Source organism: Phascolarctos cinereus, unplaced genomic scaffold (genome assembly GCF_003287225.1).
Source record: "Phascolarctos cinereus isolate Bilbo 61053 unplaced genomic scaffold, phaCin_HiC Scaffold_726;HRSCAF=1367, whole genome shotgun sequence".
In the NCBI taxonomy this organism is placed as follows: Eukaryota; Metazoa; Chordata; class Mammalia; order Diprotodontia; family Phascolarctidae; genus Phascolarctos; species Phascolarctos cinereus.
The window spans coordinates 95410547-95438361 of record NW_027556098.1 but is presented as its reverse complement, the minus strand read 5'-3'; the positions used below and the strand labels follow the sequence as shown (position 1 = coordinate 95438361).

Sequence of the window (27815 nt, the reverse complement as noted above, 5' to 3'; positions counted from 1 at the left end):
ATAACTATAGATTTTGTCCCTGTGTTTCTTCTGCTTGCTCATACTGATTGGTTCAGCACCTCCACTTTAAAAAAAGAAACGGGGAAAAAAACAAACAAACAACCAAATTAATGTACCTCACTTGGCATGAAATAGTTTTCCTCTCTGATTTTGAAGTTGCATTCATTTGTGTAACATTTGTTCAGACCCTTTAAGGTTAATCAGTTATGACTGAAATTGAAATGTAAACAACAAGAGAATCATCTCCATCTTGCTTGATATATCAACATTAAAGATCATAGAATGGAAGTATATCTTGCTGGGAATAAACCATGAACTTGATTTCGAACTAAAAAGACTTTTAATTGAGTTGGTCTTTCTAATTCTATTACTTGCCATGGGCATCTGACTGAAAACTCATCATTTGAGTAGCATCAGTAATATTGAAGATGAAAGCAATACAGAATCTAATTTCATTTCATTCTGGTTTAATAGAGATGATCTAGAAATAAAGGTGGGGGTGACAGAAGGGCTTAGCTAACAACATTAAAGAATACAGATTTGGTGATAGAAATTAGAATAGAAGAGAAAGATCAACTCTACTGATAGAAGATGACAGGTCAGTAAAGAGGTCGACCCAGGTAAATAATTACATCTTATAATTCACTGTACAGAGAGACAGCATGGCATGGTGGCTAGATAACCAGTCTTGGAATTGGGAAGATCAGAGTTCAAGCCTTGTCTATGATACCTCCTAGTCATGCAGCTATATGACAATGGGCAAGTCACTTAAGCTCTTTGTGCCCCAAGCAAGTCTTTAAGATTGTATAGCTTAGGTCCTCATCACTTCTTACCTGAACTATTTTAATAGCCTTCTAAATGATCTTCTTGCCTCCATTCTCACCCTATTGTAAACTATTCTTCACATAGCTGCCAAAGTAATTTTTCTTAAGAGCAGGCCTGACCATGTCACTGCCTAATAAATAAATGTCAGTGACTCCCTATTGCTTCTAGGATCAAATACAAACTATTGCATTTGGGATTTAAAGTACTTCACAAGCTAGTCCCAAGATGTCTTTCCAATCTTCTTAATGATACTCCGTATACATGTTTTATGGTCTAGCCAATCTATTCTTCTTACTGCTCCTCACATACAGAACTCAGTTTCCAATCTCTGTGCCTTTTCATTGGCTATCTTGAAACACACTCTCCCCTTACTTCTGCCTCTTAGAATTCCTAGTTTCCTTTAAAACAGCTCAAACATTACCTTGACAGGAAACTTTTTTTTCTGATCTCTCCTGTTTCTAGTGCCCCTCCCCATCACTTTGCATCTATTTTGTGTATATCCGTAGATGTACATGCTATCTCTTCCAATAGAATGTAAGCTACTTGAGGAAGAAAAGCATCTATTTCATTTTTGTCTTTGTATCTCTAGTGACTAGCACAATGTCTATTATGTAGTAGGTGCTTAATAAATGCTTCTTGATGATAGATGAGTGAAAGCAGTTGCTGATTGCATCACTGGAGTGCAGTTTAAGACTAGGAATTGCCCAGACAAATAAAATATTCACCTCCCATAAAAATACACTAACAAAATGTTCATTTTCCTTTTGTAAGCAGTATAACACAATGAACCAATGGTATTTAGGAACCAAACAGTATATTTGAGAAAAGATTGATATATGGTACTAGTATGTCAAGGTCTGAATAGAATCAAAACGAGTTCTGTGCTTGGATTCAGAAAACTCTGCCTCTTACTCGATGACCTAGGCTGAGTATTCCCCAGGTGCCTTTGAATACATAAGTCGAAGTAGGTCATAGTAAGATAGAAACAGTGGCTGGTAGAATTCCTTTGGTGTCAGGGGCTATAATTATAGATTCACCAATTATTGTAGCTGTTTCTATTTACATGTATCCCCTCTTTCCTGTGAGGAAGAGGACCTAGTCTAAACAGTCAATATGAGACAAGGGCATGACATGACCCTTATAATATAAATTATAATTATATATGTATAGTTCTGCATTATATAGATAGAAATATATATGTGTGTGTATGTATATATACATACAAGCATGCATACATACACACACATAAACACACTTGTTCAGTCATTCAGTCATGCCCAACTCTTCAAGACCCCATGGAGTACAGCGTGCCAAGCCTTTCTATTCTCATTACCTCCTGAAGTCTGTTCAAGCTCATGTTCATTGCCCCCATGACACTATCTATCCATGTCATCCTCTGCCATCCCCTTTTCCTTTTGCCTTCAATTTTTCCCAACATTAGGGTATATTCCAATAAATCCTATCTTCTCATCATGTGGCCAAAATATTTAAGCCTCAGCTTCAGTATTTGACCTTCTAGTGAATAGCCTGAATTAATTTAAGTATTGACCAATTTGACCCCTCAAAAGAATTCTCCAACACCACAATTCAAAAATGTTAATTCTGTGGCACTCAGCTTTCCTTATAGTCCAACTCTCACAGCCATACATCCATATGGGGGAAAAAACCCAGTAACATAGCTTTCACTGTATACATCTTTGTTGGCAAGATGATATCTCTGCCTTTTAGTATGCTATCCAGATTTGGCATAGCTTTCCTTCCAAGGAGCAAGCATCTTTTAATTTCATGAGTTCAGTCACCATCTGTAGTGATCTTTGAGTTTAAGAATTAAAAAATCTGACACTGCTTCCATTTATTTTCCCTCTATTTGCCAGGAAGTGATGGGATCAGTTGCCATGATCTTAATTTTTTTTTTCATGTTAAGCTTCAAGCCAGCTTTTACATTCCCCTCTATCACCCTCATCAAGAGGCTTCTTAATATTGCTTCACTTTCTCCCATTAGAGTGGTATTGTCTCCACATCTGAGATTGTTGACATTTCTCCTGGCAACCTTAATTCCAGCTTTTGAAACATCCAACCTGGCATTTCATATGATGTACTCTGCATATAAGTTAGATAAGATGACAATATATAGTCTTATCATATGCCTTTCCCAATCTTAAATCAATCAGTTGCTCCATATTCAGTTTTAACTGTTCCTTGAAAGATATTGAAATAGTTTGACATTTCCTTCTCCAGCAGATTAAGGTAAACAGAGGTTAAGTGAGTATCTGAGCCTGGATTTGAATTTAAGTCTTCTTTACTCTATCCATTGAGCCACCTAGCTGCCTACCACACACACACACACACACACACACACACACACACACACACACTGGTTTCTAGGGGGTTAAAAAGAATGAGAAGAAAATGAATTGTTACATAAATCTCTAAATCATTTTCCTCTAATTCTTTGATCATTTCCCTCTAATTCTTTTTCCTTCTAGAACCATGGTTTCATATATGTATGTATACATACATACATATATATGTGTATATATTCATCTTCACAATTTCCCAAATTTGCATTGAAGTCACCAGATATAAGTGTATATATTGATTTAATTTAGAAATTTTTTCTAGAAGTTCTCAATTAACTCATACTTAGCAACTGAAATTGGTATGTAAGTTGCAGTTATTTTCATTCAAATTTCTCATAAGTACTACAATATTTCTTTAGAACATATGAGAAAAGCCAAGATTACTAATACCCCTTTTTGACTTTCCAAAGAGTACATGTGAGTTCTTTGTGTAGCTCCAACTTCTTTCTTTTTCTAGATTTCTATGATTTAGCTCCACTAGTAGTAGAATGTCTACTTATTGATCATTGGATAAAGACCTTACATTTCAACCTACTGTTTATATTAAATCTTACAGATAGCTTAAAAACTGTAAGTTTCTTTGACAGAATTTTTAGAATGAAACCAAAGCAATCCTTTGGGAAAAAAATCTGTATCTCAACACTTTTACTAACAATACCAAAAAAGGAACAAATCAGTGAATTGAGAATGCAACTAAAATTATTAGAAAAATAATTAGAAAATTATTAGATAAAATAACAATTAAACACCAAAAGAGAAATCCTGGAAGTTAAAGAAAATATTAATTGAATTACAAGCAAACAAAAAAGAAACCCATTGAATTAATTAACTAGGAGGTATTTTAAACAATACAATGGATAAGCAATAAGCTAATTTGATTAAGAAAAACAAATTGTCATATCAAAAATAAAAAAGAATTCAAAACAAATGAAGAAAATGAAGAAATAAAATATTAGAAACTATTTTGCCCAATGATATGCCTATAGAACCAATAATTTTAATTAAACAAATGAATATTCATTTATATTACAAAAATTTAAAAATACCTATAGGATCAAAACAAGACCTAGAGAAGTCAAACAAGTCAATTTCAGAGGAAAAAAATTAAAGAAGCCATAAATTAACTTCCAAAGAAAAATCTCTAGGGCCAGATGGATTCATAAGTGAATTCTATAAAATATTCAAAGAACAACTAATTCTGATGTTATATACTTTCTTTTTGCAAAAAATAGCATAATAAAAGATCCTTCCAAATACTTTATATGATGCAGGTATGGTCCTCTGCCCTTTCCCCTACCATTCTGCTGCTGTTGCTGCAAAACCAGAAAGGGGCTGTGCAATGTTAATGGCCATTTTGTTTGTTTTTTAGGTTGACATAGACAAAACTTCATGAGTGGCAAGTCTACTGGTGAAAAGTCTTTTTGTATTTACTGTAGTTAGATTGGTTTTCAGAAAACCAATTTTGATTTTTGTTGTGGCTGTGCTTAATGCCTTTCCAGAGTGGCAGAAATCTACAGAGCTTACTCTCCACTGCCATAGTCCCCAAGAATCTAGGGTTATCTCCACACTACAATGAAATATCAGAATGGGGTTCTGAGAAAGCTCACCTATTATCTGCAGGAAAAGAGTCCTCAAACCTATTTTGCTATATTTCCGGTGGCCTGTAGGATGACTATACAAGGTAGATCAGACTCAGAATGCCAAAAACTGAACTCATCTAAAGCATCCTCTCTTCTCTCTATTGACCTCAGACAATCCAGAGTAGATTTCCTTTGGTTATTTCTGTCAATAGCACTACCATTTTCCAATCAACTCAGTTCAAAATCTTCCGCTAATTTTGGCTCTACTCTCTCCTTTCCCCACAGTTGAGCCCTTTAAATTCTGGCTCCACAATATCAACTTGCTTCTGTTCTCCTTTTTGGGCTGATTATCACTGCCTTTCCTCACAGCTTCATGCATCTAGAATACATATTAAAATTCCACTCCTTTGAAACCCATCTCAAAAACCCATTCCACTCCAAAGCTTTCTCTAATCTTTACCTCCCTCTCAAAACAAAACAAAACAAAATAAAACTTCACACAATTTCTCCTCAGAACCCAATCAGGGAAGGGAGCAAGGATTTAATAAGTACCTACTATGTGTGAGGAATGTTGCCAAACACTTTTTTTTTTACAAATGTTATCTTATTTAGTCCTCACAATAGTCCTGTGAATTAGGTGCTATTATGATCTCCATTTTATAGTTGAGGAAATTGAGGAGAACCAAAAGTTAAGTGACTTACCCAGGGTCACACAGCCAGTAAATACTTGGGGCTAGATTTGAACTCAGGTCTTCCTGACTCTAGACTCAATGCTCTGGACATTGTGCCTTCCTGGCTGCCTCAATTGTGCCGTTTTTGTACTCTTCTTATAACATTTGACTTTTTCATTTTTGTACTATAGTTACATATGCATTTTTCTTATTCCAGACCCTAGGACAGGGGTAGAGAACCTGCAGCCTCGAGGACACATGTGGTCCTCTAGGTCCTCAAGTGCAGTTCTTTGACTGAATCCAGTTGAGGACCTAGAGGGCCATATGTGGCCTCAAGGCCGAAGGTTCCTCACCCCTCTTTCTAAGATGTAAGCCCCCTGAAGGCAAGACCCATGTCTTATTCATCCTTTTTTTTCCTTCAATGTCTATCACAGTTTCCTACCCATAATAAGTACTTAGAAATAATTATTGAATTGAAAATAGTTTGAATGCCTTTGAATAATAACACAATTATTAAAATAAGACTAATGTTTATAATTTGTCATTCATTTACTATTCTGTTATCTAAAGGATATTCCACTCTTATTTCCATCCCTATCCTTTTCAGATCAATTTCTTCTTTGAGGTAAGGAACTTCTAAAAAGTTCAACTTCATAGCAAATTTGACCTCTCACCTCTTGGGCTTTGGGTTAACAATCCTATTTACAGTTCATATTTTCTCTCATGCCATCCCCTTATGACCATCTGTCTGACACGCAAAGCCACAATACAACCTAACAGCATTCAGTGTGATTGACAGTCTCTGTTTCAGTGATGCCCAGGGCAGGGACATCATGGGAGTTTGAGGTCAGGATTGAGGCATGCAGCAGACTTGAGCAGGGAATCAGATTACCACCTGTCCTGAAAATTGCAGGGCTCTCTTGGTTTCCTATACTGTGTTCAGAATCCTCCCTGTTTCATAGCCATAAGGTCTTAATTTTCCATTACATCTGCCATCATGTATCACCACATCATGGCAATTTGTCATGCAATGAAGTTATAAAATGTGGAAAGCTTAAGTAATGCCTGGCAGAGCTATTAGTCACCCTTTTTTATGAGATCCAGAATTTATTTGCTTTATTTACAGTATTTGGCTTCACTGAAAAACACAAATTTATGTGAAATTTCAAGGCATCAAAAATTCTGAAGTGTTTGCTCTTTGTTTCTTGTATGAGTACTAAACTCTGTCCAAGAAAATAAACACAAGTAGAAAGTTAGGGCCTTTTTAGTGAGATCCATGATAACTCAAAAAGGATTGCCCTAGCAATTCCCAGAGGAAAAATGAAATGTATTAAAAATGCCTATTACCTAGACTATGCCATGCATTTAGATGAATTATTATAGTACACAAGCATAAATATCCAGGAGAGACATTGCAGATGGACAACATATTAGTCCCAGAATTAAAGAATTAAATAACAGGATGAAATAGAAGGAAAAGACACAGTTGGATTGCATTGCAGAAATTGAGCAGTGCTTTTGGTGAGCTTGGGTTGTTCCCTGGCATAGAGACCAATTTTTTTGAGCGTGAATGTTTCCTGGCTGGAGGGTAGGGGGGAAATGTATGCACACACTTTTAAGTTTAATGGCACACTCTTAAGTTTAATCCATATTTCATTTTTGCCTTTTCTCCATCACCTTCTTGAGTCTAGACAATGAACAAAATAATAAATCGAGCCCTGATTTTGATTTCTAAGGTGTAAAGGGTCACACCAAAAATTTAGCAATTACTTCTACTTCTGGGGGCCAAGATGGTGTAGGAAAAAGGTAATTGCTCTCACTATCCCCTATCAACATCTGAAAACCCAGAAAATGTCACCCCAGAAAAAAACCTTGGAACAACTAAACTAGAAGAAAGATGGGAAGCAGCAGTGCAGCAGCACAGCAAACTGGTCTCCCAGTGCCTCAGCAAAAATAAGGGAATCAGCACTATACAAGGCCCCAGGCAGACAAGCACCCTAGCATGATTCATCTGAAAGGAGCTGAAGAAAGCAACTTAAAGTCTTCCTAAAGTCCCAGCTTTGCTGATTCCAACCTAACAACAGGTAAGCTGTCAGAACCCTACAGCCTTCAACTGTCAACCAACCTGAAGCTCAGATGGTAGGGCAGGCAAACACCAACACCTGGACTTCTGAGTGCCTCAGTGAGGGCAGGGGAACCACTGGAAACCAGCTTAGAAAACCACCAGCTGCGGCACTCTACCACAAAGGAATCTCCCAGTGCATTAGCAGAAACAAGGGAGACAACACTGCAAGAGGCCCCAGGCAGATAAATACCCTGCAGCACCCACCTGAAAGGAGCTGAAGAAAGCTAAAGGAAAATAAAAGCAGACAACCTAGAATTGCCTGAAAGTTCCAGCCTTACTGATTCCAGCCCAACCCAAGGTAAGCTGCCAGAACTCTACAGCCTCCAATTGCCAACATAAGAGGCCCCAGCACACAAAGCTAGTGACCAAGACCTAGTCTCCCAACACAAGAAGATTGGATCAGTGCCCTCTGTTTCCCATCAGGACAGCTCAATCTCTTTAAATGCCAGGGAATAAAGAAACACCATGAGTAAAAAGAAACATACCATAGATTCATATTATGAGAAGAGCGAAGAACAAGACAGAAATTCTGAAGAGGACAACATTGTCAACAAACCCACATCCAACAACAAAAGGGAATATGAACTGGTCTGAAGCCCAAAAAGCCTTCTTAGAAGAGCTCAAGAAGGATTTTAATAGTCAAATGAGAGAGGTAGAAGAGTCCTTCAAAAATACAATTGGCCAATTGGAAAAAAAATACACTGAAGAAAACAAGTCCCTAAAAAACACAATTGGCCAATTGAAGAAGGAAGTACAAAAACTAACAGAAGAAAACAATCTGTTAAAAACTAGAATTGGACAAATGGAAACTAATGTCTCTATGAGAGAGCAAGAATCAGTCAAACAGAAACAAAAAAATGAAAAAATAGATGAAAACGTAAAATACCTCATGGTAAAACAAAGACCTGGAAAATGATTCAGGAGAGACAATTTAAAAATTATTGGACTACCTGAAAATCATGATGAAAAAAAGAGCCTGGACAGTATCTTTCAGGAAATCATAAAGGAAAACTGCCCTGAAGTCCTAGAACCAGAAGGAAAATAACCATAGAAAGAATCACCTCACCACCTGAAAGAGATCCCAAATTGACAACCAAGGAATATAATAGCAAAATTCCAAAATTACCAGATGAAAGAGAAGGTGCTGCAAGCAGCCAGAAAGAAACAATTTAAATATCATGGAACCACAGTCAGGATTACACAGGACCTTGCAGCTTCTACATTAAAAGACCCAGGGTGGAACATGATATTCCATAAGGCAAAGGAGCTTGGAATGCAGCCAAGGATCAACTACCCAGCAAAAATGAGCATCATTTTTCAAGGGAGGAGATGGATATTCAATGAAATAGGGACTTCCAAACTTCCTGATAAAAAGACCAGAGCTCAAAAAATTTGATCTTCAAGTACAGACTCAAGAAGACATAAAAAGGTAAATGGGACAGAAAGATACAATATGTTGTTATAAGGGGGCTGTTTACCCCTACAAGGGAAGATGACACTTGCAACTCTTGAGAACTGTATTGTTATTACACCATGTTAAAGGCATATACATGAAGAGGGTGGGTATTAGTTGACTTTGATGTAATGATAAAAAAAAATCTAATCAAGTGGGTTAAATGGATCCAAATAAGTGGATAATCTGATCTTAGAAAATGTACTGAGAAAGGAGGAGGCAGACAAGGGTAAATTACATTACAGGAAAAGACAAAATCCTATTACAGCAGAGGGAAAGAAGGGAGGGGGGGAGCATTGTTTGAACCTTACTCTCATCAGATTTGGCTCAAGAAGGGAATAACATAATCAGTTAGGTATAGAAATCTAACTTGCCCTATAAGAAGTAGGAGGGAAAGGGGAAAGAAAAGGGAGGGGGAAGAAGGAGGGAAGAAGCAGTAAGGTAAAGGGGAAGAAAAGGGAAAGGGATAATAAAGGGAGGAGGGACTAAAGGAGGTGGTCAAAAGCAAAACACTAGTGAGGGGGAAAGGAAAAAGGAGAAAGAAAAGCATAAACAGGGGGAAAGAAGGATGGAGAAAAAGACACAGATAGTAGTCATAACTGTGAATGTGAATGAGATGAACTCTCCCATAAAACAGAAATGGATGCAGAATGGATTAAAAACCACAATCCTACAATATGTTGTTTACAGGAAACACATTTGAAAAAGAGTGACACATACAGGGTAAAGGCAAAAGGCTGGAGCAGAATATATTATGCTTCAGCTGAAGTAAAAAAGCAGGGTAGCAATCCTGATCTCAGACAAAGCAAAAGCAAAAATAGATCTAATCAAAAGAGATAAGGAAGGAAACTACATCCTGCTAAAAGGCACCATAGACAATGAAGTAATATCATTACTAAACATATATGCACCAAATGGTATAGCATCCAAATTCTTAGAGGAGAAGTTCAGGGAGTTACAGGAAGAAATAGACAGCAAAACTATACTAGTGGGGGACCTCAACCTCCCCCTTCTGTACTAGATAAATCTAACCACAAAATAAACAAGAAAGAAGTTAAGGAGGTGAATAGAACATTAGAAAAGTTAGGTATGATAGACCTCTGGAGAAAACTGAATGGGGATAGAAAGGAATATACTTTTTTCTCAGCAGTACATGGCACATACACAAAAATTGACCATGTACTAGGCATAAAAACCTCACAATCCAATGCAGAAAGGCAGAAATATTAAATGCATCCTTTTCAGATCATGATGCAATAAAAATTATATGTAATAAAGGGCCATGGAAAGATAGACTAAAAAATAATTGGAAACTAAATAATCTAATCCTAAAAAATGATTGGTCAAACAACAAATCATAGAAACAATCAATAATTTCATTCAAGAGAATGACAATAATGAGACAACATACCAAAACTTAAGGGATGCAGCTAAATCAGTTCTTAGGGGAAGTTTTATGCCTCTAAATGCTTACAAAAATAAAATAGAAAAAGAGGACATCAATGAATTGGGAATACAACTAAAAGAACTAGAAAAATAACAAATTAAAAATCTTTAACTAAACACTAAATTAGGAATATTGAAAACCAAAGGAAAAATTAATAAAATCGAAATTAAGAAAACTATTGAACTAATAAATAAAACTAAGAGCTGTTTTTTATGAAAAAAAACCAATAAAATAGATAAACCTTTGGTTAATTTAATTAAAAAAAAAGAAATAAGAAAACCATATTACTAGTATCAAGAATGAAAAGGGTGAAGCTACCACCAAGGAAGAGGAAATTCAAACAATAATTAGAAATTATTTTACCCAACTATATGCCAACAAATTTGACAATCTTAGTGAAATGGATACATATTTACAAAAATAACCCCAGAGAAAGAAAATTATAGACCAATTTCTCTAATGAATATAGGCATAAAAATTTTAAACAAAATACTAGCAAATAGATCACAGCAACTTATCACAAGAATAATACACTATGACCAGGTAGGACTTATACCAGGAATGCAGAGTTGGTTCAATATTAGGAAAATTATCAGCATCATTGAACATATCAACAACAAAACCAACAGAAACCACATGATCACCTCACTACATACAGAAAAAGCTTTTGATAAAATACAACACCCATTCCTATTAAAACACTAGAAAGCATAGGTATAAATGGAGTCTTCCTTAAAATAATAAATAGCATATATCTAAAATCTTCAGCAACATTATATGTAATGGGGACAGGCTAGAAGCATTTCCAATAAGATTGGGGTGAAACAAGGATGTCCATTATCACCACTGTTATTCAATATTGTCCTGGAAACGTTAGCTTTAGCAATAAGAGAAGAAAAAGAAATTGAAGTCATTGGAATAGATAAAGAAGAAACAAAGCTATCACTCTTTGCAGATGACATGATGATATACTTAGAGGATCCTAGAGAATCAAGTAAAAAACTATTTGAAATAATAAACAAGTTTAGCAAAGTTGCAGGCTATAAAATAAACCCACATAAATCATCAGCATTTCTATATATTACCAACAAAGCCCAACAGCAAGAGATAGAAAGAGAAATTCCATTTAAACTTACTGTAGACATAATAAAATATTTAGGAGTCTACCTACTGAAACAAACCCAGGAACTCTATGAACACAATTACAAAACACTTTTCACACAAATAAAATCAGATCTAAATAATTGGAAAAACATTAGCTGCTCATGGGTAGGCTGAGCTAATACAATAAAAATGACAATCCTACCTAAGCTAATTTACTTATTCAGTGCCATACCAGTCAAACTAACAAAAAATTATTTTATGGAGTTAGAAAAAATAATAAGAAGATTCATTTGGAAGAACAAAAGGTCCAGAATATCAAAGGAACTAAGGAAAAGAAATGCAGGGGAAGGTGGCCTAGTGATTCCAGATCTTAAATTGTATAAAATAAAGCAGCAATCGTCAAAACTGCATGGTGCTGGCTAAGAAATAGAGTGGTAGATCAGTGGAATAGGTTAAATATGCAAGACACAGTAGTCAATGACTATAGTAATCTATTATTTGATAAACCCAAAGACCCCAATTTCTGAGATAAGAACCCACTCTTTGAAAAAAAGTGCTGGGAAAACTGGAAAAGAATATGGCAGAAACTAGGCATAGACCCAAGTCTCATACCATATACCAAAATAAAGTCAAAATGGGTTCATGACTTAGATATAAAGGCTGATATTGTAAGTAAATTGGGAGAACAAAGAATAGTTTACCTATCAGATCTATGGAGAACAGACAAATTCATGAAAAAACAGGAGACAGAGAACATTATGAAAAGCAAAATGGATAACTTTGATTACATTAAATTGAAAAGTTTTTGCACAAACAAAGCCAATGCAACTAAGATTAGAAGGAAGGTAGAAAATTGGGAAAGAATTTTTACAACCAGTCTCTCTGATAAGGGCCTCATTTCTAAAATATATAGAGAATTAAGACAAATTTATAAGAACACAAGCCATTCCCCAATTGATAAATGGTCAAAGGATATGAACAGACAGTTCTCAGATGAAGAAATTAAAGCCATCTATAGTCATATGAAAAAATACTCTAAATTGTTCTTGATTAGAGAACTGCAAATCAAAACAATTCTGAGGTACCACATTACACCTATCAGATTGGCCAACATGACAAAACAGGAAAATGATAAAAGTTGGAGAAGATGTGGGAAAATTGGAACACTGATGCATTGTTGGTGGAGTTGTGAAATGATCCAACTATTTTAGAGAACAATGTGGAACTATGCGTGAAGGCCTATAAAAATGTGCATACCCTTTGATCCAGCAATAGCACTTCTAGGGCTATATGCTAAAGAGATCATACAAGTGGGAAAAGGACCTACATGTACGAAAATATTCATAGCAGCTCTTTTTGTGGTGGCAAAGAATTGCAAATTGAGAGGATGCCCATCAATTGGGGAATGGCCGAGCAAGCTGTGGTATATGAATGTAATGGAATACTATTGTGCTATAAGGAATGATGAACAGCTGACTTCAGAAAAACCTGGAAAGACTTATATGGTCTGATGCTGAGTGAAGTGAGCAGAACCAAGAGGACTTTGTACAAATAAGCCATGTTATGCAATGACTAAGAATGTTAAACTGAACCCTTCTCAGCATTACGAGGATCTAAGACATCTCCAGAGGCCTAGTGATGGAAAATGCTGTCCACATCCAAAGAAAGAACAATGGAAGGTGAATTGCTATCTTTTTTTTTTCTTCTGTTGTGTTTTGTTTCCTCTTTCTGATGGTTCCTCCTATTGGTTTTGATTTTTACTTATAACTTCTCTAATGTGAAAATATGTTTAATAGGAATATAAATGTAAAGCCTATACCAGATTGTGTGCCGTCTTGGGGAGGGTGGTGGGGAGGAAGGAGGAGAAAAATTTAAAACTCAAAAGCATATGGAAGTGATTGTTGATAAATCAAAATAAATTAATGAAATAAAATAAAAATTGAGCAATTGTCATGCCCTTAATTCCCCTCTCCAATGCATCCTTCACACAGCTGCCAAACTGATATCCTTAAAGCAGAGGCCTGATCACATCACCCTTCTCTTCCAGAGGCCTCCATGACTCCCTCTGACTTCACAGCCTGGCGTTTTTAAACTCTCCCATCTTTACAGACTGCGCGTGACTTCCTTCCACACATTTTACATTACAGCAATCTAGCCTTCTGGTTGTTTCTCTCAGGTGAGAAGGCGCTTCCATCCCTGCCACTGGAAGGCTGTCCTCCTCTCCTTGGGTGCCTGGTTTTCCTGAGTTCCCTTCAGGGTTCAGCTTAGGGGCCACCTCCTTCAAGGAGCCCTGCTTAATCGTCCTATTGTAAATGTGACCCTGAGAAAGTTAGTAAACCTGTTTGCATCCGTTTCCTCAGCTGTAAAACGGGGTTAATGACAGCACACAGTCACCTGAGATAATATTTGTAAAGCACTTAGCACAGTGGCTGGTACATAAGGAGTGCTATGTAGATGCTTATTCCCTTCTCTTCCCACATACTAGGCACTTCATACACTCATATTGAATTTAATTGGATTGTATCACCTAAATTCAGAGCATTTAAGTAGGTGTTGAGGGCATAGTGCTTGGCATATAGTAAAGGCTTCAAATAAAAGCTTGTTGACTGGGTAAGGGAGATCCAAACATAAGACATGGTCCCTATTTTCATGGAGTTTTTGTTGATTTTTAAAAACCATAAAAACCATAGAAATCATCATCTTAATGTTATATTAAAAGACATTGTATGTACTTTTATTTTATGGATTTTCCAAAGGTTTTACTTTTTCTAATGAATTAGTGAATTCTAACATCAAGCTAAAGGCCTTGAACAAAAGCCAAACTGAGTGTCCTCAGGCTTCAATTAAATCTTTTCTTTTAAGGGCTTATGTCTGGGACTGAATAACAGTATATTGCCTCTGACAGCTATTTGACCCAGGTATTAGAAATTCCTTTGAATTACCAGTTAACCCGCTAGAGGAATCCTTTGCCCCCACACCTACTTTAGGGTTTCTACCAGCAAACCTCAAGAGAGTTGGGTAGAAGCTAGATTTTGAAAATGACTTCACCTTCCTGGACCTCGTCATGCAAAGGGGTGAGTGGAAGGAAGTAAGAAGCGAAAAGACTTAGGTGGGTTTGTAGCAAGGTTAGCATCCTACTTGTACCTCAAAATATTTGTTTCAAATCCTCTCAGGCAGTGAGCTACCCTGCCTTCTATTTATCAACTGCCATATATTTATTGAGCACATCCTTGGAGCAAGGCTTGCTATAAAGCACTATGAAAGGACACAAAGAATTACTGTTTTCATCAGTTATATGAGGGGACTGGATTAGCTGATCTCTAAGATTCCTTCCAGCTCTAAAGCCTGTGATCCTAGGTTTGATAAAACCCAGTCCTGGCTCTGAGGGGGCTCACAGTCTGGTTTGATCATTACTGGAGGCTGAAAACATATCATATCTTTGATGTAATTTTCCCTCAAGCACTATTTACATTGATTCATGTTATACTTAAACATGGCTATAGTTAAAAGAAAATTTCTCAGTATGTTAATCAATAAATTGAAGACAATCCAGATGATGAAAAGCATAGTTTGGGTAAAGAGCATTTTCAATTGATTAGTGTGAAGGAAAGTACTATTGTGCACAGCAGGAAACCATAAAGAGAATGAAGAGAAGGAAATTAATAAACAAAGTCAACTTATTTACTATTAAGAATCAGTGAAGCCAGAATCTTGTGGATGAAAATCAGTGCAGTACAATGTAGCTCAAACTTTTTGGTGTTGCAATCCCTTTTCACTCTTACAAATCATTGAGAACCCCAAAGAGTTTTGGATCATGTGGGTTATGTCTATTGATATTTACATTATTAGAAATTAAAATGGATAAAATTTTAAAATATTTGCTAATTAAAGACAACAATAATAAATCCATTACATGGTAACACGAATACTATATTTTTGAACATTACTATATTTTCTGAAATAAAAAATTAATGAAAAGAGTGGCATTCTTTTATATATAATTTTTTTGGAAATCTTTTTAGTCTGGTTTAATAGAAGACAGCTGGATCCACCTATCTGCTTCTGTATTTAATCTTTTGCCATATGTTGCTTTTCTTAAAGTAACTGAAGAAAATCTTGCCTCACACAGATAAATAGTTGGAAAAAGGGGGATCATTTTAATAGGTAAGAAACATTTTAGTGTTATTATAAAATATTTTTTATCTCACATATCCTCTGAAATGGACTTGGGCCCCCCCCACGGGTCTTCATTTCCATCTACTGCTTGACAGATGAGGACCCCAGGAAGGTGAATAGATTATTTTCCATATCATATCACTAAAAGTAGAATCTTTATTAGCACCCAGTTCTTCTGACTCCCAGTCCAGTGTTGGTGTTATATTTATTTCCCCAAAGTAGAAGCTTCTTGAGGGTTAGGGTTGCCCTTAGAAAGTAAGCTCATTGCTGATAGAGATTGTTTTGTTCTTTGTACTTGTAGCCATATTATGTGGTACATACTAGGTGCTTAATAAATGCCTGTTAATTGCATTATTTTGACCTTTGCATCCCAAATGCCTTTTCTTCCTGTCATGACTTGTGATTTCACCTATATAGAGAGCTCCCAGGTGAAGAAACTTTCTCTACCAATCCAAATCTTGAATTCAGCATTAGAGATTTGCCTCAGGGTTAAGTGACTTGCTTAGGATCTCGCAGTCAGCTTGTGTCAGAGCTAGTACATGAATGAACCCAGGTCATTCTGGCTCTGAAGCCAACTCTATCCACTTAAGCATGCCTCTTCTTCCTTTGCTAGTAACTACTTAATAAATGTTTGATAAATAAAATTTAGATTGAATTCCGATTATAACATTCTGTCTCTTAATAATCTGTTATGGAACAAGAATGAAGCAGAAAGGGACCATATCTCCCATGTTGTCTTATTTTTGCCTCTTGAAAGGTCATGCAACTACTGCATTGCTACAGGGGTCTCTTTAGAAAATGAAATTATTTCTTGTCTCTCATTTTGGGCAGGTTACAACAGCCATTCTCACAAACTTTCAGTCAGAATACTGACTAGCTGAGGAACATTGTATAACACTGTTTGGATTTATCTATCCATTTAGCCCTTGTGAATTAATGCCACAAGGACAAGCTGTTAAAAGCCTTCTGTTTATCAAGACTGCCATTTATGCTAAAATAAACAGTCCCATTTTAAATTTAGCTGAAATAGCTTCTAAATATCTCATTAGCATTTATAATGGGACAGAATATTTTAAATACATTACTGTAGATTTCTCTCTAAGTTTAGGTCACTATTGTCTGACTGGTTTTTCCCAGGAACAACAAATAACAAGCATTTATTAAACGTTTGCTACGTGCTAGACAAGGTACTAAGCCTGGGAAGACAAGAAAAACAGTCCCTGCCTTTGAGGACATTCTAATGGGAGAATAACAACTCATAAAAGCAAAGAGGGGAAGGGGAGGAAGAGAGGAGGCACTCACACAGGGTCTTGGTAGCCCAATCTAAAGAGTCAGAAGCCAAGCCAGGATGGCAGTAAAGTAAGGTTGTTCTTGGTGCATTCCCCAAATAAGCCCCTGGAAGGAACTCACCTTTGGGAGAAGGGTACCACATGGTAAATGCATGTTCCAGGATAAGAAGTCCCAGAGAGACCTTCTAGGTTGAAAAGACAGCTGAGGCATGGTGGTAATATCCTGAGAGTTCAGAGCTCAGACAGTTGTTGTGCTGGTTGGCAATGTAGGTATTTCCTTTTTGTAAATATTGCCATATCGTGGCCATTTCTTCATAGTACCAATACAACCTATTATTTCAGAGAGGAAATAATGTGTCAAAACAGATTTTTGTCACTGAGAAGACATGACAATTCAGTGCTTGAATGGATTTTTAAAATTTGTGGAAACACAACCTGCAAGTCTAGGAGATAGAAATTGATTTATTCATTTGGAAGATACAAATGTGGAGCCCCACTTAAGAAAATTTTAAATATTTTAAATAGTAGAGTGATTTTCTGGCTCTTACATAGCATAATTTTTTCTACAACATCATAGGTGAGATTTCTCATAGGAATAGTATATAATTGACTCATAGTAAGATGGCTTTCCCACCATCTTTCTGCCATATTGCTTTGATTCACCCTCCACCCTCCTCCTTTCACCCTGGCTTCTGATTGATGAAATTTTAAAATATCTAACCTATTCCAGAACTTCCTCATTACTCTACTACTATGCTACCTGCTTTCCCTTCTTCCCATGCTGGAAAAAGAAATTGATTTTCTGAAAGGTACATTTCAATCAGTTTACCCTGTGACTTCACTCGCTACTGCTCTGACTCATCACACTCATCACTGGAGACTCCCACTCCCTGGAAAATATATATTCGCACTTAGCATAGTGCTTGACATATGGTAAGCTATTAATAAATGTATTTTTAGTATTTAATTTACAATCAACTTGTGGTCTACTTGGCCTTATCAGATCCTTTCTTCTGGTATTTCCACTCAACAAATCACTCTTATTTTTATAGAATTAGAGAATTTTAGAGCAAGAAAATGCCTGAGAGATCTAGAACACCTCCAACGTTAACTATTCCTCCCTTTTTCATCTTGCCATTTAGCTGGGTGTGGGATGAAGCATCAGGGTTGTTTTACGTTCAAATTTATCTTATAATTTGTGATATGAAACATATTTTATATGGTTGGAATTTTTTTTTCTTTGAGAGCTATTTATACATATCATTTGCCAGATATCTATCAGAGAATGTTTTTCAGTCTTCTATATATCCATGGTTAATGGCTATCAGACCATTATCAGAGATATTTGATGATAAGTTATTTTACCAGTTTACCACTTCCCTTATTCTAGATGTATTAATTTTGTTCACACAGAAGTTTTTAAATTTAATGTAAACACAAGTGTCTCTTTTATATTTTGTAATTACCTCTACCCCTTGTTTGGTTAAGAATCCATCTCACATTCATAGTGACAAAAAAAGTATAATTCCCTTTTGTTTCTTATGGTTTGATGTTTAGTATTCATGTTTCCGGTCTTTTGAATTTATTGTAGAGTATTGTGTTAGATATTAACATAATCTAAACCTAATCCCTGCTAGACCGCTTTCTAGTTATTTCCTTGCAGTTCTTATTACATGGGGAATTCTTTCCTGGTAATTTTATTTGTGAGGGCTTTTCAAAAACTTCTTACTTGAATGGTAATTACTGATTCATATTTGACTAGTCTGTTCCATTATTCTATTTTTCCATTTAAAAACCATTAGCAAATAATTTGTTCCTTTATAATATAGTTTGATGAATACAAGTGTTACTCTTTCTTCAATGCAACATTTTTTTTCATGATTTCTCTTGGTATTATACATCTTTTGTTCCTTCAACTGAATTTTGTTTTTATTTTGTTTATCTTGGTAGTTTGATTGATATAACATTAAACCAATAAATTATTTTTCAAATTTTTTATCCTATTGACAAATCATAACCATGAGCACTGAATATTCCTCCAGGTATTGCAGTTATTCTTTATTTCTTTAAACAGTACTTTGTAATGGAATCTATATAAGTATTTTGTATGCTTTACTAGATTGAATCCTGAATATTATTTGTGTTTTGTATATATTTTGATTATAAATTCATTTTTTATTGTTGGCTGCTAGATTTTTCTCATTATTATATAGAAATTCTATTGACTTGGAGGATTAATTTTGTAGCCTTCACATTGAATGTAGTTATTAATTATCTCAGTTTCATTTCTGACTCCCTTGGAATTTCTAAATAAACCATTGCATCACAAACAAATGAGGATAGTTTGTTCTCTGCTTTACGCATGTTTATGCCTTTAATTTGTTTTTCTTGTCTTATTGCTATTGCTAGCATTTCTAGAAATGTGTCAACCAATGGCAGGGAAAAGGAATATCTTTGTTTTATTCTTTTATTTATTGGGAAAGATGCCAGTGTTTCCCTTTCATATATAATACTTGCTTTGGGTTTAAGATAGGTACTTTTTAACATTAAAAAAGGATCTCTGACTATAATTCATAGGGCCTTTGACATAAATTATCATTTTACTTTGTTGTAGGCTTTTTCTACATCTATTGAGATAATCCCATGGTTCTCTATGTTTTTGTTAACATGGTTTAGTGTATTAATTGTTCTCCTAATGTTGAACCACCTTTTAATTCCTAGTATAAATTCATTTAAAAAAATGAATGATTTTGGGAAAAGTGTTACAATAGTATTTTTGCCAGGATTTTATTAAAATTTTTTGAATATTTATTAATGATATTATCTATAGTTCTTTTCCCTTACTTTATTCTTCCCTCATTTAAGTATTGACTAGATTTATGTCACGAGTTATGGTACAGTGCCTTCTCTATCCTTGAGAAGAATTCATGGAGTATATTTATTAATTGTTGTTAAAAAGTTGATAGAATTCTTTTGTATATTCATGTGGAACAGAAGGTTTGTTTGTTAGTTTGTTTATAGCTAGTTGTTTTTTAAAATTATATTATTATTATTTTAACATTCTTTTCTTTTTAAATTTGGAGTTCCAAATTCTTTTCCTCCCTATCAACCTTCCCCCACCCACTGAGAAGGCAAGCAAAATGATATTAATTATAAATGTAAAATCATACAAAACATATTTCTATATTAGCCTTGTCACAAAAAGAGCAACAAAGTAAAGAAAGTAAGATAATTATACTTCAATTTTCACCTAGAGGTCATCAGTTCTCTCTCTGGAGGTGGATAGCATTTTTTGTCATGAGAGCTTTGGTATTGACTTGGATCATTGTATTGATCAGAGTAGCCAGGTTTTTCACAGTTCATCATAATTACAACATTGCTGCTACCATGCACAATGATCTCCCAGTTCTTCTCACTTCACTTCACATCAGTTCATATAAATCTTTCCAAGTTTTCTGAAACCATGCCCCTTGTCATTTCTTATAGAACAATAGCACTCCATCACATTCATATACTACAACTTGTTCAGCCATTCCTCAACTGATGAAAATCCCCACAATGTCTAATTCTTTGCCACTACAAAAAGAACTACTATAAATATTTTCGTATATATATAAGTCCTTTTCTTTTGACCTCTTTGGGATATAGACCTAGTAGCATTATTATTGGGTCAAAGGGTATGCAGTTTTATACTCATTTGGAAAGAGTTCCAAATTGTTCTCCAGAATGATTGTGCCAGTTCACTACTCCACCAACAATTCTTTAGTGTACAAATTAACCCTCTAACATTTTTCATTTATGTTAGGGATGGGGTGGTAGCTTGGAGTAGTTTTAATCTGCATTTCTCTAATCAATAAAGATTTAGAGCATTTTTTTCATATGGCCTATAGATAGCTTTGATTTCTTCTTAAAGCTTTCTGTTCCCATCCTTTGACCACTTATCGACTGGGGAATGGCTCTTATTTTTTAAAATAAATTTGACTTAGTACCCTATATATTTGAGGAATTAGGTTTTTTGTCAGAGGAATTTGCTTTAAAGTTTTTTAATATTACTTCATTGTTGATGTTACCTTTTAGCAAAATGTACTTTCCTTGACCTTCTCTTTTAATTAGGTCTATTTTTGCTTTTGCTTTTGCTTTATCAGAGATTGTGATTTCAACACTTGCCTTTTTTTCAATTCACTAAAGCATAATGCATTCTACTCAAGCCCTTTATTTTAACTCTGTGTCTTTCTGTTTCAAGTGTGTCCCTTGAAACAACATATTGCTGGATTCTTGTTTCTAATCCATTCTGCTATCTCCTTCCTTTTATTGGGTGAGTTCATCCCACTCACAATCACCATTATGATTATAAGTGTACATTTCCCTCCATCCTATTTTCTTTTGTTTATCTTTTTTCTCTTTGCTTTTAAACTGTCCTTCTTCAAAAGTCTATTTTGCTTCTGACCACTGCCTCCCTTAATCTACCCTCCCTTTTATCATCTTTCCCCTCACCCCTATCTCTTATTCCCTTCCCTTCCTATTTCCCAGTTGGGTAATATAGATTTCAATACTCAACCGAGTGTGTGTGCATGTGTGTGTATATGTATGTATGTATGTATGCATGCATGCGTGTATGTATATGTATCTGTATATAAATATACATACATACTCCATATGTACATATACATATATACACATGTATACATATATGTGTATGTGTGTGTATATATATATATATATATATATATATATATACACACACACACACACATACTCCTCACCCCCCATTATCTCCTCCACTATAAAAGTTCTTTCTTGTGTGCCTCTTTATGTGAGAGAGGAGAGGAGAGGATAGAATAAGCTGGTTGTCCAACTGGAACTGGCCAGCTGGGTCCTATTCAGGCAGCTCAGACTATTCACAAGTTGTGTTTGCTCTTCCTTCTCAGAAAGGACGATGACATCAGGGAGATGATGATATGATTTGTAATTGAGTTTGATTTGAGTGAGTGAGGGCTGGGCACAGTCACCAGCCTCACTTTCTCCTCCAGAACCATCTAGGTCCAGTGGCCAGATATTGATCAGGACAACTAGAGATGGCCAAGGATATAGTGGGAGACCCTGGCCCTTTTAAGCTAAGGTCTTTTCAGGCTCTCTCTTTGAGGGAGGCAACACTCATTCAGTGATGGGCCTCTTTAAGAAGTGAGTCAAGGAATGGCCCCTTTAATAAAAAAAATCAAACTGGGACTGGAAGACCCTCAGGGTTGCTGGCCAAAAGAAAAACAGTTACTTTTTATATTCACTCTGAGCCTGGAGGGCTCAAAAAATAACCATTAAGTGGTACTTGAGCAGGGACCTATTGTCCAAACCATGAGTTCCAGAGTGAATTGGGTTTAAGGCTTGGTCTTTGAGAAAGCAATCTAACCAGTAAACCCCAAGTTAGCTTTTGGCCATCAAAATTTACCTTCCTATGGGCAGAAAACCCTCAGGTAAAGGGAAGGGGGGGCAGTGAGGAAAGGGGAGCAGAGGAGAGGAGAGATTTTTTTTTTTATTAAAAGGGCCATCCCTTGACTCATTTCTTAAAGACGCCTATTCCCTGAATGAGTGTTGCCTCACTGAAAGACAGAGCCTGAAAAGACCTTAGCTTAAAAGGGCCAGGGTCTCCCACTGCATCCTTGGCCATCTCTAGTTGTCCTGATCGATATCTGGCCGCTGGACCTAGATGGTTCTGGAGGAGAAAGTGAGGCTGGTGACTTTGCCCAGCCCTCACTCACTCAAATCAAAGTCAGTTGCAAGTCATATCATCATCTCCCTGGTGTCATGGGCCTCTTCAAGAACAAAGGACAAACCACCCAACCACAGCCACAACTTTTATGTGAGAAAAATTTCCCCATTTTACCTCTCCTTTCTCCCTTTTCCCAGTGCATCCCTCTTTCTTTCTTTATTTAATTTTTTGGAGATCATCCCAAAATAATAGACTCACACTCATGCCTTCTGTGTATGTAAACTCTTTCTAACTTTTCTACTAATGATAAAGTTCTTAGGAGTTACATGTATCATCTTCCCATATAGGGATGTAACTATTGAGTCACTTAGGATTGCTATTTCATGTTTACCTTTCTATGCTTCTCTTGCATCTTCTGTTTGAACGTCAGATTTTCTATTCAGTGCTGGTCCTTTCATGAGAAATGCTTGAAAATCCTCTATTTCATTAAATATCCATTCCTTTTACCCCCCCCCCAGAATATTATATTCAGTTTTGCTAGATAGGTTATTCTTGGTTGTAATCTTAGCTCCTTGGCATTCTGGATTATCATATCCAAGCCCTTCACACCTTTTAGGTGGAAGCTGCTAAATCTTTTGGGATCTTAACTATGGCTCCACGGTATTTTAATTGTTTCCGGCTGCTCACAATATTTTCTCTTTGTCCTGAGAGCTTTGGAATTTGGCTATAATATTCCTGGGAGTTTTCATTTTGGGATCTCTTTCAGGAGATTATCAGTGGATTCTTTCATTATCTAGTTTACCTTCTTGATCTAAGATATTGGGACAGTTTTCCTTTATAATTTTTTGAAATGTGATATTTAAACTCTTTTTTTATCATGATTTTCTGGTAATCCAATAATTCTTAAATTATCTCTCTTGAATCTGTTTTCTAGGTCAGTTGTTTTTCCAATGAGTTATTTCTTATTTTCTTCTATTTTTTTTATTCTTTTGACATTTTTTGTTTTATTGTTTCTTGATTTCTCATGGAATCATTAGCTTCTACTTGCCCAAATCTAATTTTTAAGGGATTATTTTCTTCAGTGAAATTTTATAGCATTTTTTTTCCACTTGGCCAATTCTGCTTTTTAAGGAGTTCTTTTATTCAGTTGAATCCTTTTCCATTTTGACCTATTTTGATTTTTAAGGAGTTCTTCTCTTCAGTATTTTTTGTTTCTCTTTTACCAAGCTGTTGATTCTCTTTTCATAATTTTTTTTTGTATCACTCTCATTTCTTTTCCCAATATTTCCTCTACCACTCTTAGCTGTCTTTTTATGTCTTCTGAGAATTCTTGTTGTGCTTGGGTCCAATTAGCATTTTTCTTTGAAACTTAAAAAAAAGCTGTTTTCACATTGTAGTCTTCTTCTGAGTTTATGTCTTGGATTTCGCCACCACCATAGAATCTTTTATTGATCAAGTCCTTTTTTGGTTGCTGTTATTTGCTCATTTTTCTGGCTTATTTTCTTTTTTTTTACTTTGAACTTTATGTTAAAGTTGGACTCTGCTAACCTGGGAGTGGGGAAGCACTGTCCTAAGCTTCAGGCTTTTTCATGCTGCTAGTTTTAGAGTTAATTCTGGGGGGAATGGTCTGTTAATTTTTGGTGTTTTTAAGTGGCCACTGCTATTGTGGTCTGGACTCTGGTCTTTATACGTGAAGGGCCCAACTCCCCTGTACCTGCAAGTGCTAGCACTTCTTTTTGTTTAGAACTGTGACCTGCCCTCCTGCAGCCACAAATGTCAGTCCTCATCTCTGCCTTGGAACTGTGACCAGGATCCCTGCATCCTGGTGACTGACCAGAAGCACTCCTCTCTGCTCTGTAACTGGGACCCAGAACTGCTTATGGGAAACAGAGTTGCCAATCAGCTCCACTTGCACCTACTGCCAGCAAAGGGTCCCCATAATTTTTTTCTGATTGGTTGTCCGACCCTTTTACCTTCTCTGGGCTGAGAGCTCCTGAAGCTGCTGTTGCTGTCAGCACCACAGCCTCCTCCAACATCCACTGCTAGTACCACCGCCATGTTCCCCAGCTGGCTTGACTCTCATCCAGGTGTCACACACCTTTTCTGCTGACTTCCTAAGTTTTCTTAGGCTGGAAAAAATGTCTCACTCTGTACTTTTATTTGCCTGAAGGAGAATATTAGGAAAGTATAGCTGGGGTACTGCCTTTACTCTCTCATCTTGGTTCTGCCTCTTTCTATTTCCTTTTTGAGATTGTATTATTTAATAACTACATTTTAGGTTTTGTTTGATTGTTTTAAGATGTTGCTTGCATTCATAAAACAGGTTCTATGGTTTTAGCACAAACCACCCAACTTTAAAAAATATCTTCATAATTAATATTATATTTTAAAAGTAACTTATCATTATTAAAAGCATTAAGCCACAATAAGAATAGGACTAAAACCAGTGAAAACATCCCTCATTATTTTGTACAAATGACATCACCTTTACCTCCTCACATTTTAACTCTTTGGGTGTCACTTTTGTGACCAAGTACCTACTTCCCTCTCCTCCCCTTTTGTTCTTGTGTGAAGAAGCAAGGTGATTGAAAAGAAACTACCTACCTAGACTTGCTTGTGCTATGAAAATGAACCTAAAATTGGCTCTAACCTTAGCTAACCATGAGAAGGTTAAAACCTAATACAACCCTAAGATCTTCAGAAGAAATGGCAACAATTGAAAATGGTAATTGTGAAAGGAGGAATAAGTCTCATATCAAGAAAGCTAGGAAATAACAGGGTTGGGTTCCAGATTACCAGCTGGCTCATAGTGGACTTCCTGAGCCAAAATTTTAATTGCAGAAACTGTTAAGGGAAGTATGATAATAGGTAGCATTTATAAACCATTTTAAGTTTTACAAAACACTTTACAAATATTATCTCAGTTTATTCTCACTACAACCCTGGGAATTAGATGCTGCTATTTTCCTCATTTTAGAAATGAGGAAACTGAAGCAGACAGAGCTTAAATGAGTAAGAGTCACACATCTAGAAAATGTCTGAGGGCAGATTCAAACTGAGGCCTCCACAATTCCCAGGCCAGTGATCTATCCATTATACCACCTTGCTGCCTCCTACAAAATAAAGGTGGCATAATGCAGTAGAAAGGACATTGGCTAAGGAGTCAGAGAACTTGGTTAAAATCCCTGATGGGATTTTGTGAACTGATGACATATATCATCCTCAGTTTTTTTTTTTCAAAGTGTAAAATGATGATGTTGAAGTAAATGACTTTTTAGATCTCTTTCATCTTAGATCCTATGGTCCTAAAGGTCTGTGATCAGATGAAAGTAAGTTAGTATTTGATTTATTTTAAACAACTTGTCAAATGAATTGGGGAATGTTAGTGGATGGGGAGGGAAGAAAGGTATTTTGAGGCTTTAGATGTAGGAGTTTTGACTTTGTTGTTTTCTTCTGGGTGTGTGTTTTGATCTTCCTTGTCACCACAGTAACTTTCTATAATCAGAATTTTTTTTCTATTGTTTCATTTTCCCAGCCTATTTTTTGACTTTTAACTCTTTGCTTAACTGGAGCTCTGCTTCCAGGGTGGAAGGCACACTGTCCCAAAATTCAGGGGTTTTGTGCAGCTGTTTTCAGAGATACTTTTAGGGACCTGTAAATTTTTAGTTCTTTCAAGGTGATATGAGCTAAAGAAAGCTATGTTTACTAATCTCCTGGTCTGTGAGTGACCACAAGCGCTCTTTTCTTCCCTAGAACTGTGGCAAGGGTTCCTGCTCCACTCTGGCTGCAAGCTCTGGTGAGTTACTGCTCCTCCTTGCCCTGGGACTGAGACAGAGGACTGCGATTCAGATCCAAGTGTAGGCATAGCAAAAGAATCCTGCCCCCAGTACTGACAAAGAGACCCCTGTAATTTCCTTTTGACCCTTACCATCTATTGGCTGAGAGCTCCAGAAGCAGCTGCTGCCTCTACTGATTAGTCTCTCTCAAAGCCTGCTCCTGGTTTGCTGGATCTAGTCTGAGCTGGTGTAGCCTGTGCTGAAGTACTTTCTTCTCTCACTCTAGTGTGATAGACTTTTCCTGCTGACCTAAGTTGTCTTGGGCTGAAAAATTGTTTCTCCTCTTCCTTTTGTGGATTCTACCACTCCGGAATTTGTTTTAGGACATTATTATTATTTAAAGGTGTTTGGAGGGCTTTTGAAATCTCTGGCAAGTTAATGCCTTTTTTCTCCCATCTTGGCTCCACCCCTAGGAGAAAGGTATTTTTGACTGATACATCACGCCTTGCATTTTTTAGATTTTATTTTGAACATGCTAGATTGGAGGTCAGGGACATTAAGTAGCTAGGAGTTTCTGCTAGAGAGAAAGAGAAAGAGAAATTTTGGGGAAAATAAGGCTCAATGTGGAAGAAAAGCAAAAATAGAGCCCAAGTAATTTAATTTTGAAATTTACTCAAGATCCAGAGACCTTTACTTTGTGAGTTTTTCAAACTTCAATTTGTGTTTTTAGAGTTTTCACAGTTGTTTTGTCCTTTTCATATTTTTTTCACACTAGTGTCTACTGTCTAGTTCCTTCTAATTAAAATCCTTACAATACTGCAAATGTATATATCCTGTGGGATGGATATGTTATAATATTAGCTTTTATTCCCTTAAAGTTTTCTTTATGCTTTTTGAATCACCATATGCTAAAATGTTTTCATAAGTGCTAAATGATTACAGTATATGAGCTACAGGCATCAAATAATTATAGATCTATTCTAACATCCTTTCTTTCTCTCTTTCTTTTCCTTCCTTCCTTCCTTCCTTCCTTCCTTCCTTCCTTCCTTCCTTCCTTCCTTCCTTCCTTCCTTCTTCCCTTCCTTCCTTATTCCTTCCTTCCTTTTTTCCTTTCTTCTCTTCTTCCTTCATTATTTCCTCCTTCCCTCCCTCCCTCTTTCTTTCTTCCTTCTTACTGATATCATACATAATCTGGCAATAGGGATGTGAGCCTACTGCAACTGGTCAACCATAGATAGTGTGTAAATATGATCACGTTTGAACCTCAAAACAGCTCTGCAAATTAGATACTTTAGGTATTGATCA

The 27815-nt window shown here is 36.1% G+C and overlaps 1 long non-coding RNA gene across 2 annotated transcripts in view; it reads right to left on the bottom strand.

Annotated features, from left to right (window-relative positions):
• LOC144454316 (uncharacterized) overlaps positions 1-27815 on the bottom strand; it is a 97299-nt gene that overhangs the window by 52092 nt on the left and 17392 nt on the right. For both annotated transcript variants that reach the window (XR_013482698.1, XR_013482699.1), the window contains exon 2: positions 17152-17360. This is a non-coding gene — a long non-coding RNA (uncharacterized LOC144454316). The remainder of the gene's footprint in view (positions 1-17151; positions 17361-27815) is intronic.